The sequence below is a fragment of the Capsicum annuum genome, chromosome 10 (genome assembly GCF_002878395.1).
Source record: "Capsicum annuum cultivar UCD-10X-F1 chromosome 10, UCD10Xv1.1, whole genome shotgun sequence".
In the NCBI taxonomy this organism is placed as follows: Eukaryota; Viridiplantae; Streptophyta; class Magnoliopsida; order Solanales; family Solanaceae; genus Capsicum; species Capsicum annuum.
In genome coordinates, this window is record NC_061120.1 from 210444328 (window position 1) to 210456880 (window position 12553).

The 12553-nt window shown below is 36.6% G+C and overlaps 1 pseudogene; it reads left to right on the plus strand.

Annotated features, from left to right (window-relative positions):
- The first annotated feature begins 3768 nt into the window (after positions 1-3768).
- On the plus strand, positions 3769-11771 carry LOC107844629 (annotated as a pseudogene).
- The last annotated feature ends 782 nt before the right edge of the window (positions 11772-12553 follow it).

Below are 12553 nucleotides of genomic sequence, written 5' to 3' on the forward strand. Positions count from 1 at the left end.
TCGCCCCCTTGAATAATGTATTTCCCTGAACGAAGATAGTTGATGGACCATTGCACATCGTCATCTCTTAATTCCCCAAGAGTCTTAAACCCAAATTCACGAGATGCTTCCCTTTTGAACTTGTGTAGAAACAACCACATGCCGTGCGATTCTAACAGATTCCTTCTTGTTTTGTGATCAGGTTGTACCGTTCTAGGATTTTTCACCAAATGAATCATCATCCACCATTGCAATATAAGGTTACAGCCTTGAAAGAAATGATTCTCGACTTGACATCTTTCCAAAGCTCGATATATGTCAGCGACAATCATGGGAGCTAAGTTGTGGAATACCTTTTTAGAATTGTACTCCATTCCAAAGAAGAGTTCATGGGTCACTGAGACAACCCTCGGATGAATTGTGCCATTTTCTCCTTGTGGGAACACCATGATTCCAAGTAGGCCTACCGCAAACGCAAAGGCCCTCGTCTCCTTCCATTTTGCTTCTAACTCAAATTTATGTCCAAATTTGTGAAAAGCATTGAATTTTTTGAACTGATGATACAACTCACGAAAGTGATATTTACTCCATCACGTTCCCTTATCCAGGTATCATCGTCAGTTAAAAATACCTCCTTGATGTTTTGACGATCCTACAAAACTGGGACTAAAATGTTCTTATTAGGTGTCTCCTTTCTCTTGAAACACATTTCAGTACTCTCATAACAATCAATACCTCTTCAATGGTAGGGGTCAATTCAACATCCCCGAAGCGAAATACCATATTTTGATCATCCCAAAAAGTTGTTAGTACATGGATCATTTTAGGCCAACCTTCCATCTCGATCAAAGAAGGCAGATGCCCGATGTTCGTTCTAACAATCTTTCTCTCTTCTGCGCTCATGTAATCCCACCATAGTTTCAGGAAATCGTTGGTTTTAGTAACCATCTTGAACTCTTTGGGGGAATGTAGTTGAGCCATATCCTACACGAAAGCAGACAAAGATAAGCCTTCCCCCGTCCTCAAAGAGTAATGGATTGAATTAGACAAGCATATATATTTTTTCAACACATAAATATGATTTGTCTGTAATTGGCTCAAGGTCAATAGATGTAGGGAAGGTTTTCTAATGGGCCCAATACCCCGCTCGGGTATTGGGTCGTCCTAAGCTCATGCCTAAAATAAGCTTTTGGTTTCCTTCTATCCGAGGTGTCTAGAGTAGGTTTGAATACTGGTTCTCAAGCGGACAACTTAAGTTTGAAAATACGAATAGCCATCAGATGACTCACGTGCTACTAATTCGTTCGTATTTCCAACCAATTATTGGAATTGAACAATAGGGGCCGGGACATCCACGATACCCCAAAACAGTTTAAATAATGCAGGAATATGCCATGAGATGCGATAGTTAAACTTTACAAAATCGAAACATATAAACACATAAACAGTTAATCAAAAGACAAAAATCAAACATTTGGTTAAAACCTAGTTTCAAATCCCCAGTAGAGTCGTCATTTCTGTTTTGCAAAAATTTTTTACTTTAAGAGAAGAGTCGCCACTTAATTTGGAAAAAGAATTAAGAAGCCTTTAGAGAGTTACTTCAAACGATTCAAAACAGGAAAATCGTTTTAGTTAAGAGATTCTGAGTAAGCGGTTCCTATTAATGTTTTAGGAAGGTGTTAGGCACCTAAAACGTCCGCTAACTTGCAGTTATTCTGACTGTTTGAAAACATCTTTGACTAACTTTGAAATAAAAATTATTTTTTGAAAAGAAAGCAATTTTAGAAATATTTTAGTGTTTATGCAAAAACCAGTTTTTAGTGACTTAACAAAGGATTTAACTAGGTTCGCAAAACACATAAGACAAACAAGCGTAAAGAAAAAAGGGAAAGGGAGAAAGTAAGGGATTTAGGCCATTAGGCCCAAATTAATAAGACCTGTCCTAGTTTAATCGGGCTTTCGACCCATTTCATCTGTCCTAGTCTAGTTTTCGAGTCGTTGGCTTGAGTCTCGCTCCACCTGTATTAAATTTACAACTTTGGCTTCGAGACCCCAAAATAATAATTAAAGAAATAAATAAATAAATAAATAAATAAGACGACCATAAATAAATAACGACAAGAAATAAATAAATAGAAATGAGGCTCGGGTCTCGTCGTCGCTTCAAGAATGGGACTTTAACTCGTTTTCCTTCTTACAACTCCTTGTATCCATATGCTATATGATTGTCTTCTTATGGTTTTCAAAATCGACTCAAGAAGGATAGGCCTCAGTGGCCCATATCAATAATACAAAGAATGGGGAGAGTCCATTTAGGACCCAAATGTATCCACATGTAAAGGGAAAAAAAATAACAATTAATACATGTTCAAATATGGATATTTAACTTATAAGCAATTCCCAAAGTATTGATATGAAGGAAAGAGCCGTACTGACATAAAAAATTAGGAAATAATCAACTAACACAAAATTCTTTTTTTTAATTAATTTTTATTATTATTTTTTTTTGAAGCCAAACGTATTTAGCTAGAAAATCAAGCCGGGTAGTGGAAAAAAAGTATTTAATTAAAAACGAATACAAACTTTAGCTGCAGAATTATGCTTTTCATCGAGAGTTTGCGGGGGTGGAGGCTGGAACGACGGGGCTAGGGGGCTGGGGGACCAAATTAAAGGAAAAAAAATGTATTTGCAGATTGATAGCTCCAAGTCTCGTTAATAATTTCCTTTTCTCATTTAGTGCTCGTTTTTCATCTAGAGTAGAGATAAGCTGATAAGGTGAGTTCCAACATATGCATCCGTTAGAAAGCAATCAATTCGAAGAGAATAATAATGCACGCACAAGGACCGTTCAAGAATTAGTATGCACTTTAACCTACTTTATTAATTTATCATGGTTCCCACAATCTTAATTATTCAATTAGCTACTCATAACTTGCAATTTACAATTAGAAATTATAGACAAAATCATAATTCTGAACTTACAAATTGAGTAGAATTTTAAGTCTTGAATTCTTAAAGAAAAATTAATAAAGATAGAGAAGAAAAGAATGAATTATTTTTCTTCCACCTCCATAATGTCTCCAAACTTTCTCTATAAAAATTAGAAGTTCACAAGTTTTAAAAATTAAATGAGATTAGACAGGATATCCAAAACTATATTTGATACTCATTCCGTCCCATTTTATTCGTTCCAAATTTTTTAATTTGATGTCCCATTTTACTTATTTTTTTTATTTATCAAGACAAAACAATTTTTTTTCCATTATACCCTTAGTGTAATTGATTACTCCTTGTTATTAACAGTTTTGAAAAATGTTGCAAAGAGAAGTACCATTGAGAGCACACCATTAAGAATATAAATGGTGTTTTGGTATTAGTCATCCATCAATATTGGAACTAACAACAAGATATAATTAAGAGGGGCAAAATAATAAAGTTACATTATCAATCATTGTTTTCTTAATAGTTATGTCATCCTAATTTAGCAGGGAACCGTGTAAACAACCCCTTAGATTCTGTTGAGTTAGCACTAATTACCTCGTGAAATGAACCATCTTCCATTATCAATCAGTCATATCCACTAACAGAAAATCAGATTAATGCACCTTGTTTTTTTCTTTTCTTGACTTTTTGTTTTTCCTTCAAGATTAAGTGCTTCACACTAGTATTTATGCATGTACAAAAACAAGAATTAAGTAGCCAAACACATTTTTATAAGTTTGAAAGAATCCATCTTAATTATATCAAGCAAACTTGGTAAAAGCATCAAGTCATTCCAATGTTCAAAAAATGGATAATTCCTCCTTTCCACAGTCACTTGTAATTGATTTAGCACCAAGTAGTCCTCCCATTGTTGCATCTATCAATGATAGAATCAGGCCACTTCTTGATTGTGTTGATGGGCTCGGTCACCTTAACATAATGCAAGAAGGAATTCAACTGCCAACGATTGTAGTAGTTGGTGATCAATCATCTGGAAAATCCAGTGTTCTTGAATCCCTAAGGGACAAGGCATTTGCACTAGAGTTCCTCTTATAATGAGGCTACAGAATGATCCACAATTCAGTACTGCACCACATCTTTGCTTGGAGTACAATGGGAAGTCAGTCGATGTTGATGAAGTTAGCGTTGCAGACGCGATCATTCTTGCTACTGATGAGATTGCTGGACATGGTAAGGGGATATCGAATAAACTCTTAACACTTTTTGTGAAAAAGAATGGTGTCCCTGATTTGACCATGGTGGACCTTCCTAGCATTACTAGAGTTCCTGTTCAGGGACAAGCTGATGATATTTTTGAGCAAATTTCTGATATTATCAAGACGTATATATCTCCTCAAGAAAGCATAATCTTGAATGTTTAATCAGCTACTGTTGATTTCCTAACTTGTGAGTCTATCAGGATGTCTCAAAAAGTGGACAAAACAGGTGAGAGGGCTCTAGCTGTTGTGACGATAGAGGATAAAGCTCCTAAAGGATTGCTTGAGAAGGTTATTGCGGATGAAGTGAACATAGGAATTGGTTATGTTTGTGTGAGGAATAGAATTGGGAAGGAGTCTTATGAAGAAGCTAGGAAAAATGAGGCAAGACTCTTTTCAGCGCATCTACTTTTGTCCAAGATTGATAAGTCCATGGTTGGCATTCCTGTTTTAGCACAAAAGTTGGTGTCCATTCAAGAAAAAATAATTTTGAAATCTTTGCCTGAAATTGAGAGGAAAATCAATGACAAACTTGCTACGAATTTGGCTGAACTCAACAGGCTGCCTCAGCATTTAAGTTCTATGGCTGAAGCTTTAATAACTTTCATGCATATTCTTAGTTCCTTCAAGGACTCGTTAAAGAAAATTCTTCTATGAGGGGAGTTTGACTAATACCCTGAAGAAAGAGAAACGCACTGCACAACTAGACTGGTTGAAATGCTACATCAATTTTCTGACGAGCTACATGCGAAGAATTGTTGGGAAAGACAGGGGTCCTATGAAAGAGCCCGACAGGGTAGCAGCGGAAGAATACTCAAGTCTAAACTTTCCCTTCCAATTTGAACTAAGAGGAGACAAGCAAATCAAGCAAAATAAAGTAATATGGCAGCAAATGAATTACCACACCAATGCGATAGGGCAAGAATAAAGGCAATCACATAATACACCAAATTTACGTGGAAAATCCTTCGGTGTGAAGAGTAAAAAACCACGGGACCAAACCTCCACTCCAAAATGTCCACAAAACAAGTGCCAAACAACAAGAAAAAATACATAAACCACAACACTAAACACTAGAGAAATAAAAGAGTGAAAGCACAAAAAATGCAGCTACTGTTCGGGAATGAAGAACAGGAGCTACAGGTCACCAAATCCACCTCCGTCAGTTTCTAATCAAAGATTGAGATGACAGGAAGAAGCTATCCAAAAATCAGCTCAACCAAAAATTAGCTCAATCGAACAAGAAACAGAGTGGAAATTGCAATTTGAAGTTGCCAGCCGTGGCTGAAATTTGGGGTGCAAAAATCTACACTATTTTTCTCTCTTTGGCTGCTGAAAACTCTCTTTTGTGATGGTGAATAAGACCTAAAAATATCAATATATATGTCACATAGTAATGGGCCTATGGAAAAAAGTAGGTAGGTCCAAATTGGGCTTCATTTATCCACATAGGAAGGGAAAAATCTCAATAACCCAACATTTCTCCCCCTCCTAACTATGTGGAGGAGACCACCATCCCGACGATCATCCAACAATCTTCAAACTTCCCTCTTGGCAAAGATTTAGTCATCATGTCGGAACCATTATCATCCATATAAATCTTCTTTAGGTTCAAGCAACTTAGAATCCAACACATCCCGACTCCAATGGTATCTCACATCAATGTGTTTAGACCGACCATGAAATGTAGAATTCTTGACAAGATGTATGACACTTTGACTGTGGCAATGAAGCACATACCTCTCTTGAGCACAACCAAGTTCCCCCAAGAATCTCTTCATCCAAAGTAATTCTTTACAAGCTTCAATGGCAACAATAAACTCAGCTTCTATAGTAGATAGAGCAACACATTTTTGCAACCTAAATTGCCAAGACACAGCTCCCCTTGCAAAAGTAACCAAATACCCTGAAATAAACTTGCAAGTATCAACATCACCGGTCATATCTGAATCAGTATAACCATAAAGAATAGGCTTCCTTGAACCAAAACACAAACTCAAAATAGAAGTGCCACAAAGATATCTCATAATCCACTTCACAACATTCCAATGTTCTCTTTCTGGATTAGAAAGAAAACGACCAACAACACTAACAACATAAGTAATATCTGGTCTTGTGCAAACTATTGCATACATCAAACTACCAATAGTTGAAGCATAAGGAACTTTCTTCATATCTTCCTTCTCATCATCACTGGAAGAACACTTCTTCGTGCTCAACTTGAAGTGCATAGCTATAGGTGTATTGACAACCTTAGCCTTATCCATGTTAAACCTTCGAAATACTTTTTGAATGTACTTCTCTTGTGATAACCATAATTTCTAGCCTTTCTGTCACGGACAATCTGCATGCCAAGAATCTGCTTTGTTGGTCCTAAGTCTTTCATAGAAAAAGACTTACTCAACTCCTGCTTCAACTTTTGAATCCTGCGAGCATTATGACCAACAACAAATATGTCATCAACATAAAGCAACACAATAATAAAGTCACCATCAGAGAATTTTTGCACAAAAACACAATGGTCTAAAGTAGTCTTCTTGAAGCCCTGCTGACTCATAAAGGAATCAAACTTCTTGTACCACTGCTTAGGAGTTTATTTCAAACCATACAAGCTCTTCTTCAATTTGAAAACATAATTCTCTTTTCCCTTGACTTCAAAACCTTCGGGTTGCTCCATATAAATTTCTTCATCTAAGTCACCATGGAGAAAAGCAATTTTAACATCCATTTGCTGAACCTCTAAATCTAGACTTGAAGCTAAGCCTAGAACCACACGAACGAATGGCATCTTCACAAATGGAGAGAATATCTCATCAAAATCAACTCTTTTTTTCTGGTTAAATCCCTTAACAACCAATCTAGCCTTGCACCGTGGAACTGGGTTACCATCTTCATGCTTCACCCGAAAAACCCACTTATTTTTCAAAGCTTTTTTGTGTTTAGGCAGCTTAACCAAATCAAAGGTATGATTATCATGCAAAGATTTAATTTCATCTCCCATAGCATCAAACCACTTTTCTTTTTCTTCACTTTTCATGGCCTCATCAATACTCTCAGGTTCTTCCCTGTCAGTCAAGAGTACATACTCATTGGAAAAATAATGATATGAAGGTATTCTCCCTCTAGTATATCGTCTGAGAGAACTCTCTTGAACATCAACAACTGATTGTTGATCAACCATATCAACTTACACTGGAGCATCAACATCATGCTGGTCATTCTGAACATGATCATCATCTTTATTATCAACTTGATTTTCATCATCATGAAGATTTTCTTCGGGAGTGGTAGTCAAAGGAACTGGATCAACATCAACTAGACTCTCACTACTCTGAGAATCAACCTTATCAGCTTTGTCAAAATCTTTAATTGTTTGGTCTTCAAAGAACACAACATCACGACTTCTAACAAGTTTCTTCACAACTAGATCATAGAAACAATATCCAAATTCATCTTGACCATAACCAATGAAGATACACTGCCTAGTTTTAACATCCAACTTTGACCTTTCATTCTTAGGAACATACACAAAAGCTTTACACCCAAAGACTCTAAGATGATCATAAGAAATATTCTTACCAGACCAAACTCTGTTAGGGACATCACCATCCAAAGAACCAGTAGGAGATAAATTGATAACATAATATGTAGTATTAAGTGCTTCTGCCCAAAAGGAATCTGGCAGCTTAGCATCTGAAAGCATGCATCTAACCCTCTCAACTAGAGTTATGTTCATCCTCTCTGCTAAACCATTCAACTGAGGAGTTTTTGGAGGAGTTTTCTAATGTCTAATACCCTGCTCTCTGTAATATCTATCAAAAGGCCAATATACTCACCATTATTATCTAAACGGATGCATTTTAATTTCTTCCCTGTCTGTCTCTCAACCAAGGCCTGAAAATCTCTGAACACATCAAGTACTTGCTCCTTGGACTTTAAAAAAATTCTCAGAATTTGCGAGAATGATCATCAATAAAAGTCACAAAGTAAAGTGCACCACCATGAGACCTTAAGAATGCACCAACTCCAGCAAATCAAGCTTTCTTGAAGGCGAATGACTCTGAAAAGAAACTTTTTTCAGTGTACCAGCTAAGCAATGAACACACTTCTTCAACTTTGCTTGTTTCACTCCAGAAAGCAAATTTTTCTTAGCCAAACTATCAATCCCCTTCTCACTCATATGACCCAACCTTCTATGCCACAACTCTGATAAAGTATCATTTTCTACCAAGTTTATTAAGCCTCTAAAAGTAGAGCCCTAAAATACGTACAAGTTAGACAACTTGTCATCTCGAGCCACAATCATCGAACCTCTAGTAAGCTTCCACTGGCCAGCACCAAGGGTGTTAACATAACCCTTATCATCAAGGTTCCCTACAGAAATCAAATTCAAGCAAACATTTGGAGCATGCTTGACATTATTGAGAACTAGTTTGGAACCATTGTTACTTTCCAAACAAACAGTGTCAATCCCAAGTACTTTAACTTCATCATTATTTCCCATTTTCAACATTTCAAAATTGCCTGGAGTATAAGAAGAAAATAATTCCTTCTTTGGCATAACATGAGAAATAGCACCAGAATCCACAAAGCATCTAGACTCATTACGAACAAGATTGATGGCATTCTCACCACAATTCCTTCTTTGGCATAACATGAGAAATAGCACCAGAATCCACAAAGCATCTAGACTCATTACGAACAAGATTGATGGCATTCTCACCACAAGCAACAAGAAGATCATCATTAGAAACAACTGCAACATGATTTTCATTATCGCCTTCATTCTTTTGCCGTCTCATATCTCTCTTATGCTTGTAAAAATATTTCATGATATGCCTTTTTTGTTGCAATAGTCACATGTAACATTCTTCAATTTGGACCTCGACTTGCTTCTAGTTTTATCTCTATCATTCGGACCTCTAGACTTATTTCTTCCCCTCTCTTCAGTAACCAAAACATCAGAGTGTGAAGATGAAGAAGATGAGGCCTCAGATTTTCTTCTCATCTCTTCATTTAAGACATTACTCTTCATATATTCCATAGTTACAACACCACCGGGAGCAGAATTAGTCAACGAAACTCGAAGAGTCTCCCAAGAGTCTGGCAGAGTATTAAGAAGTGAAAGTCCCTAAATTTCTTCATCGAACTTTACACCCATTTCGGATAGCTGGTCAAGGACACCCTGAAAATCATTTATATGATCAGAAATAGGACTACCCTCTTTATACCTGATATTCATCAATTGCTTAAGCAGGAACAACTTGTTATTGCCAGTCTTCGAAGCATAAAGTGTCTCGAGCTTATCCCACAAACTTCTGGCATGTGTCTCATGCACAATATGATCTTTAACATGATCTTCAACCCATTTTTTGATATAACCACAAATCTGTAAGTGCTTAAATTCCCAATCCTCATCTGCCATGGATTAAGGTTTAGTAGACACAAACACAGGTAGATGCATTTTTTTGAAAATAAAAGATCTTTCATCTTGCCTTTCCAAGTATGATAGTTACTACCATTCAAACACACCATCTTGCTCATATTTGCCTTCATCATTCAAATCAACAATCAATGATGACCAACTCTCTAATACCACTTTATTAGAAAAGATAGGGGCACTATGAAAGAGCCCGACAGGGTAGCAGCGGAAGAATACCTAAGTCTAAACTTTCCCTTACAATTTGAACTAAGAGGAGACAAGAAAACAAGCAAAATAAAGTAATATGACAGAAAATGAATTACCACAAAAATGCGATAGAGCAAGAATAAAGTCAATCACACACGACACAAAATTTATGTGGAAAACCCTTCGGTGTGAAGAGTAAAAAACCACGGGACCAAACCCTCAATATAATCACCAAATAGTTACAATATTGTTCTCCAAAATAGCCACAAAAAAAGTGCTAAACAACAAGAAACAATTCATAAACCACAGTACCAAACACTAGAGAAATAAAGGAGTGAAAGTACCAAAAATGTAGCTACTGTTCGGGAATGAAGAACAGGAGATACAGGCCACCAAATCCACCTCTGTCAGTTACTAATCAAAGATTGAGATGAGAGGAACAAGCTGTCCAAAAATCAGCTCAATTGGACAAGAAACGAAGTGGAAATCGCAATTTGAAGTTGTCAGCTGTGGCTAAAATTTGGGGTGCGAAAATCTGCACTATTTTTCTCTCTTTTGCTGCTGAAAACTCTCTTTTGTGATGGTGAATAAGACCTAAAAATATCAATATATATGCCCCATAGTAATGGGTCTATGGTCAAAAGTGGGTTGGTCCAAATTGGGCTTCATTTATCCACATAAGAAGGGAAAAAGACTCAATAACCCAACAAGAATTTCGATGGAAAAGAAGATTTCTTGATGGAAGAGATTAGAGCATTAGAGGAAGCCAACTAGATTGGATTGCCTAACTTCCTTCCTCAACACCTCTTCCTAAATATGTTGCCGAAAAGAGTCTAGGAAGTTGTTGCAGTTCCGGAAGATTTTGTGGGAAGAGTTTGGAACTACATAGAGAGAATTGTTATGAAAGTGTTGATGCATCACTGTGAAAACTACCCATAACTTCAGTACTACTAGACGAGCCACTCAGAACCTCATTACAAAGAAGAAGAATGAATCAATTGATTGGGTAAAGGAAATAATCGGTATGGAAATGCAGACCGATTACACATGTAATCCTGTCTACTCAGCAACATACAGTAATCTCATGGGTCAAAAACAAGCGTTTATGGAGATCATGAACAATCCAAGGAAGGGCTCTATAGTAAACCTGAATGGACTTGAAGATGTTGACATTAGTCATTTGAGGAAACAACTACTTGGAAATGTCGACGTTGGTCATTTGAGGAAACATCTAGGTTTGTTGCAGCAGGCTTTTGATATAAAGATAAGTGTCGTTGCTTATTGGAAAATTGTTTTGATGAGACCGGTTGATTGGGTAAAGGACATAATCGGTATGGAAAAGCAAACTGATTACATACGTAATCCTGGCTATTTGGCAACATACAGTAAGCGCATGGGTCAACAACAAGCGTTTATGAAGATCATGAACAATCCAGGGAAGGGCTTCGTAGTAAACCTGAAAGGACTTGGAGCAGTCGATGTTGGTTATTTGAAGGGACATCTAGGTTTGGTGCAGCAGGCTTTTGATATGAAGATGTGGATTGTCGCTTATTGGAAAATTATTTTGATGAGACTGGTTGATTCGATGGCCTTGCATATAATGCACACTATCCAAACACATGATTAACAAGGAAATGGAAGAGGAGATGGTTCAGGAGCTGATGGCACCTCGCAGTGGTGGAATCAATAGAATGCTTGATGAGTCACTAGTTGTTGCAGAGAAGCGCAGTAGGCTAAAAAAGAGCGTGAAGTTACTCAAGGAGTCGAAAGAGGTGGTGTCCAATATAATGGACAGGATTTCATATCATGGTGATCAAGAAAGGGATTAGATCAATAATGTTTCTACTGTTTTTTGTTCATGTTTTTCTCCTCGTATCAAACTATCTAGTACTCCCCTTACTATGTTTTGGTTTTTGTAAAATGCTTGTTTGCTTCAAGGGGTATCTGTCCCTGCTTGTATGTTGTTCCTGTCTACCTAGTTGTTGGCTGAACACAAATTTAGTTATTTTGCTGTAACTGTTGAAATCCTATTTGTGAAAAGTTGTGCTCATAGTTTTTTCTATCAATCTCTCCATTGATGAATAAACTGTCTATTATGATTCAGACAGATTAAGCAAACCACAAGTAAAAGAAAAACAAGAACACATAGATTTACGTGGAAACCCTTGCGGGAAAAATCACGGACAGAGGCAAAGAAATTCACTATAATGGAGAGAGAGAGTACAATGTGCAGACGAATTGTCTCAATGACGTATTTTTCTGAATATCCAAAACAACCCACTATATTCACTTATATAATACGTGCATACCAATAAGTTCTAGGTCCAAAAACATAAAGGTTCCCATCCCTACACTACCACCACAGACCCCATTGAAAATCACAAATATAAGTCGCACCGTGAAACTTTCAGGGCTTAATCAACAAAATTCAGGTCACAACTCTAACAATGTTCAACACATTTAACAATAGGAATAATAAAATGGGTGAATCTCAAAAATAGACCCAAATTGGGGTGGCTTTCAAATTTTAGCCCCAAATAAAAAAATTTCCTTAAAATAGCCTTTACCTATTAACTAATATTTTTTTGGATAAAATTGCCCCTGATCAATTGAGTAAATTACATAAATAATCCTCATATTGAATAACAACTCCATATTTATGTCTTTCAATTTTTATTTTTTTTCTCCTTTTAATTTTACTTTGATTTTTATTTTTTATTTTTAATTTTCTCAACCCTTACTTTTT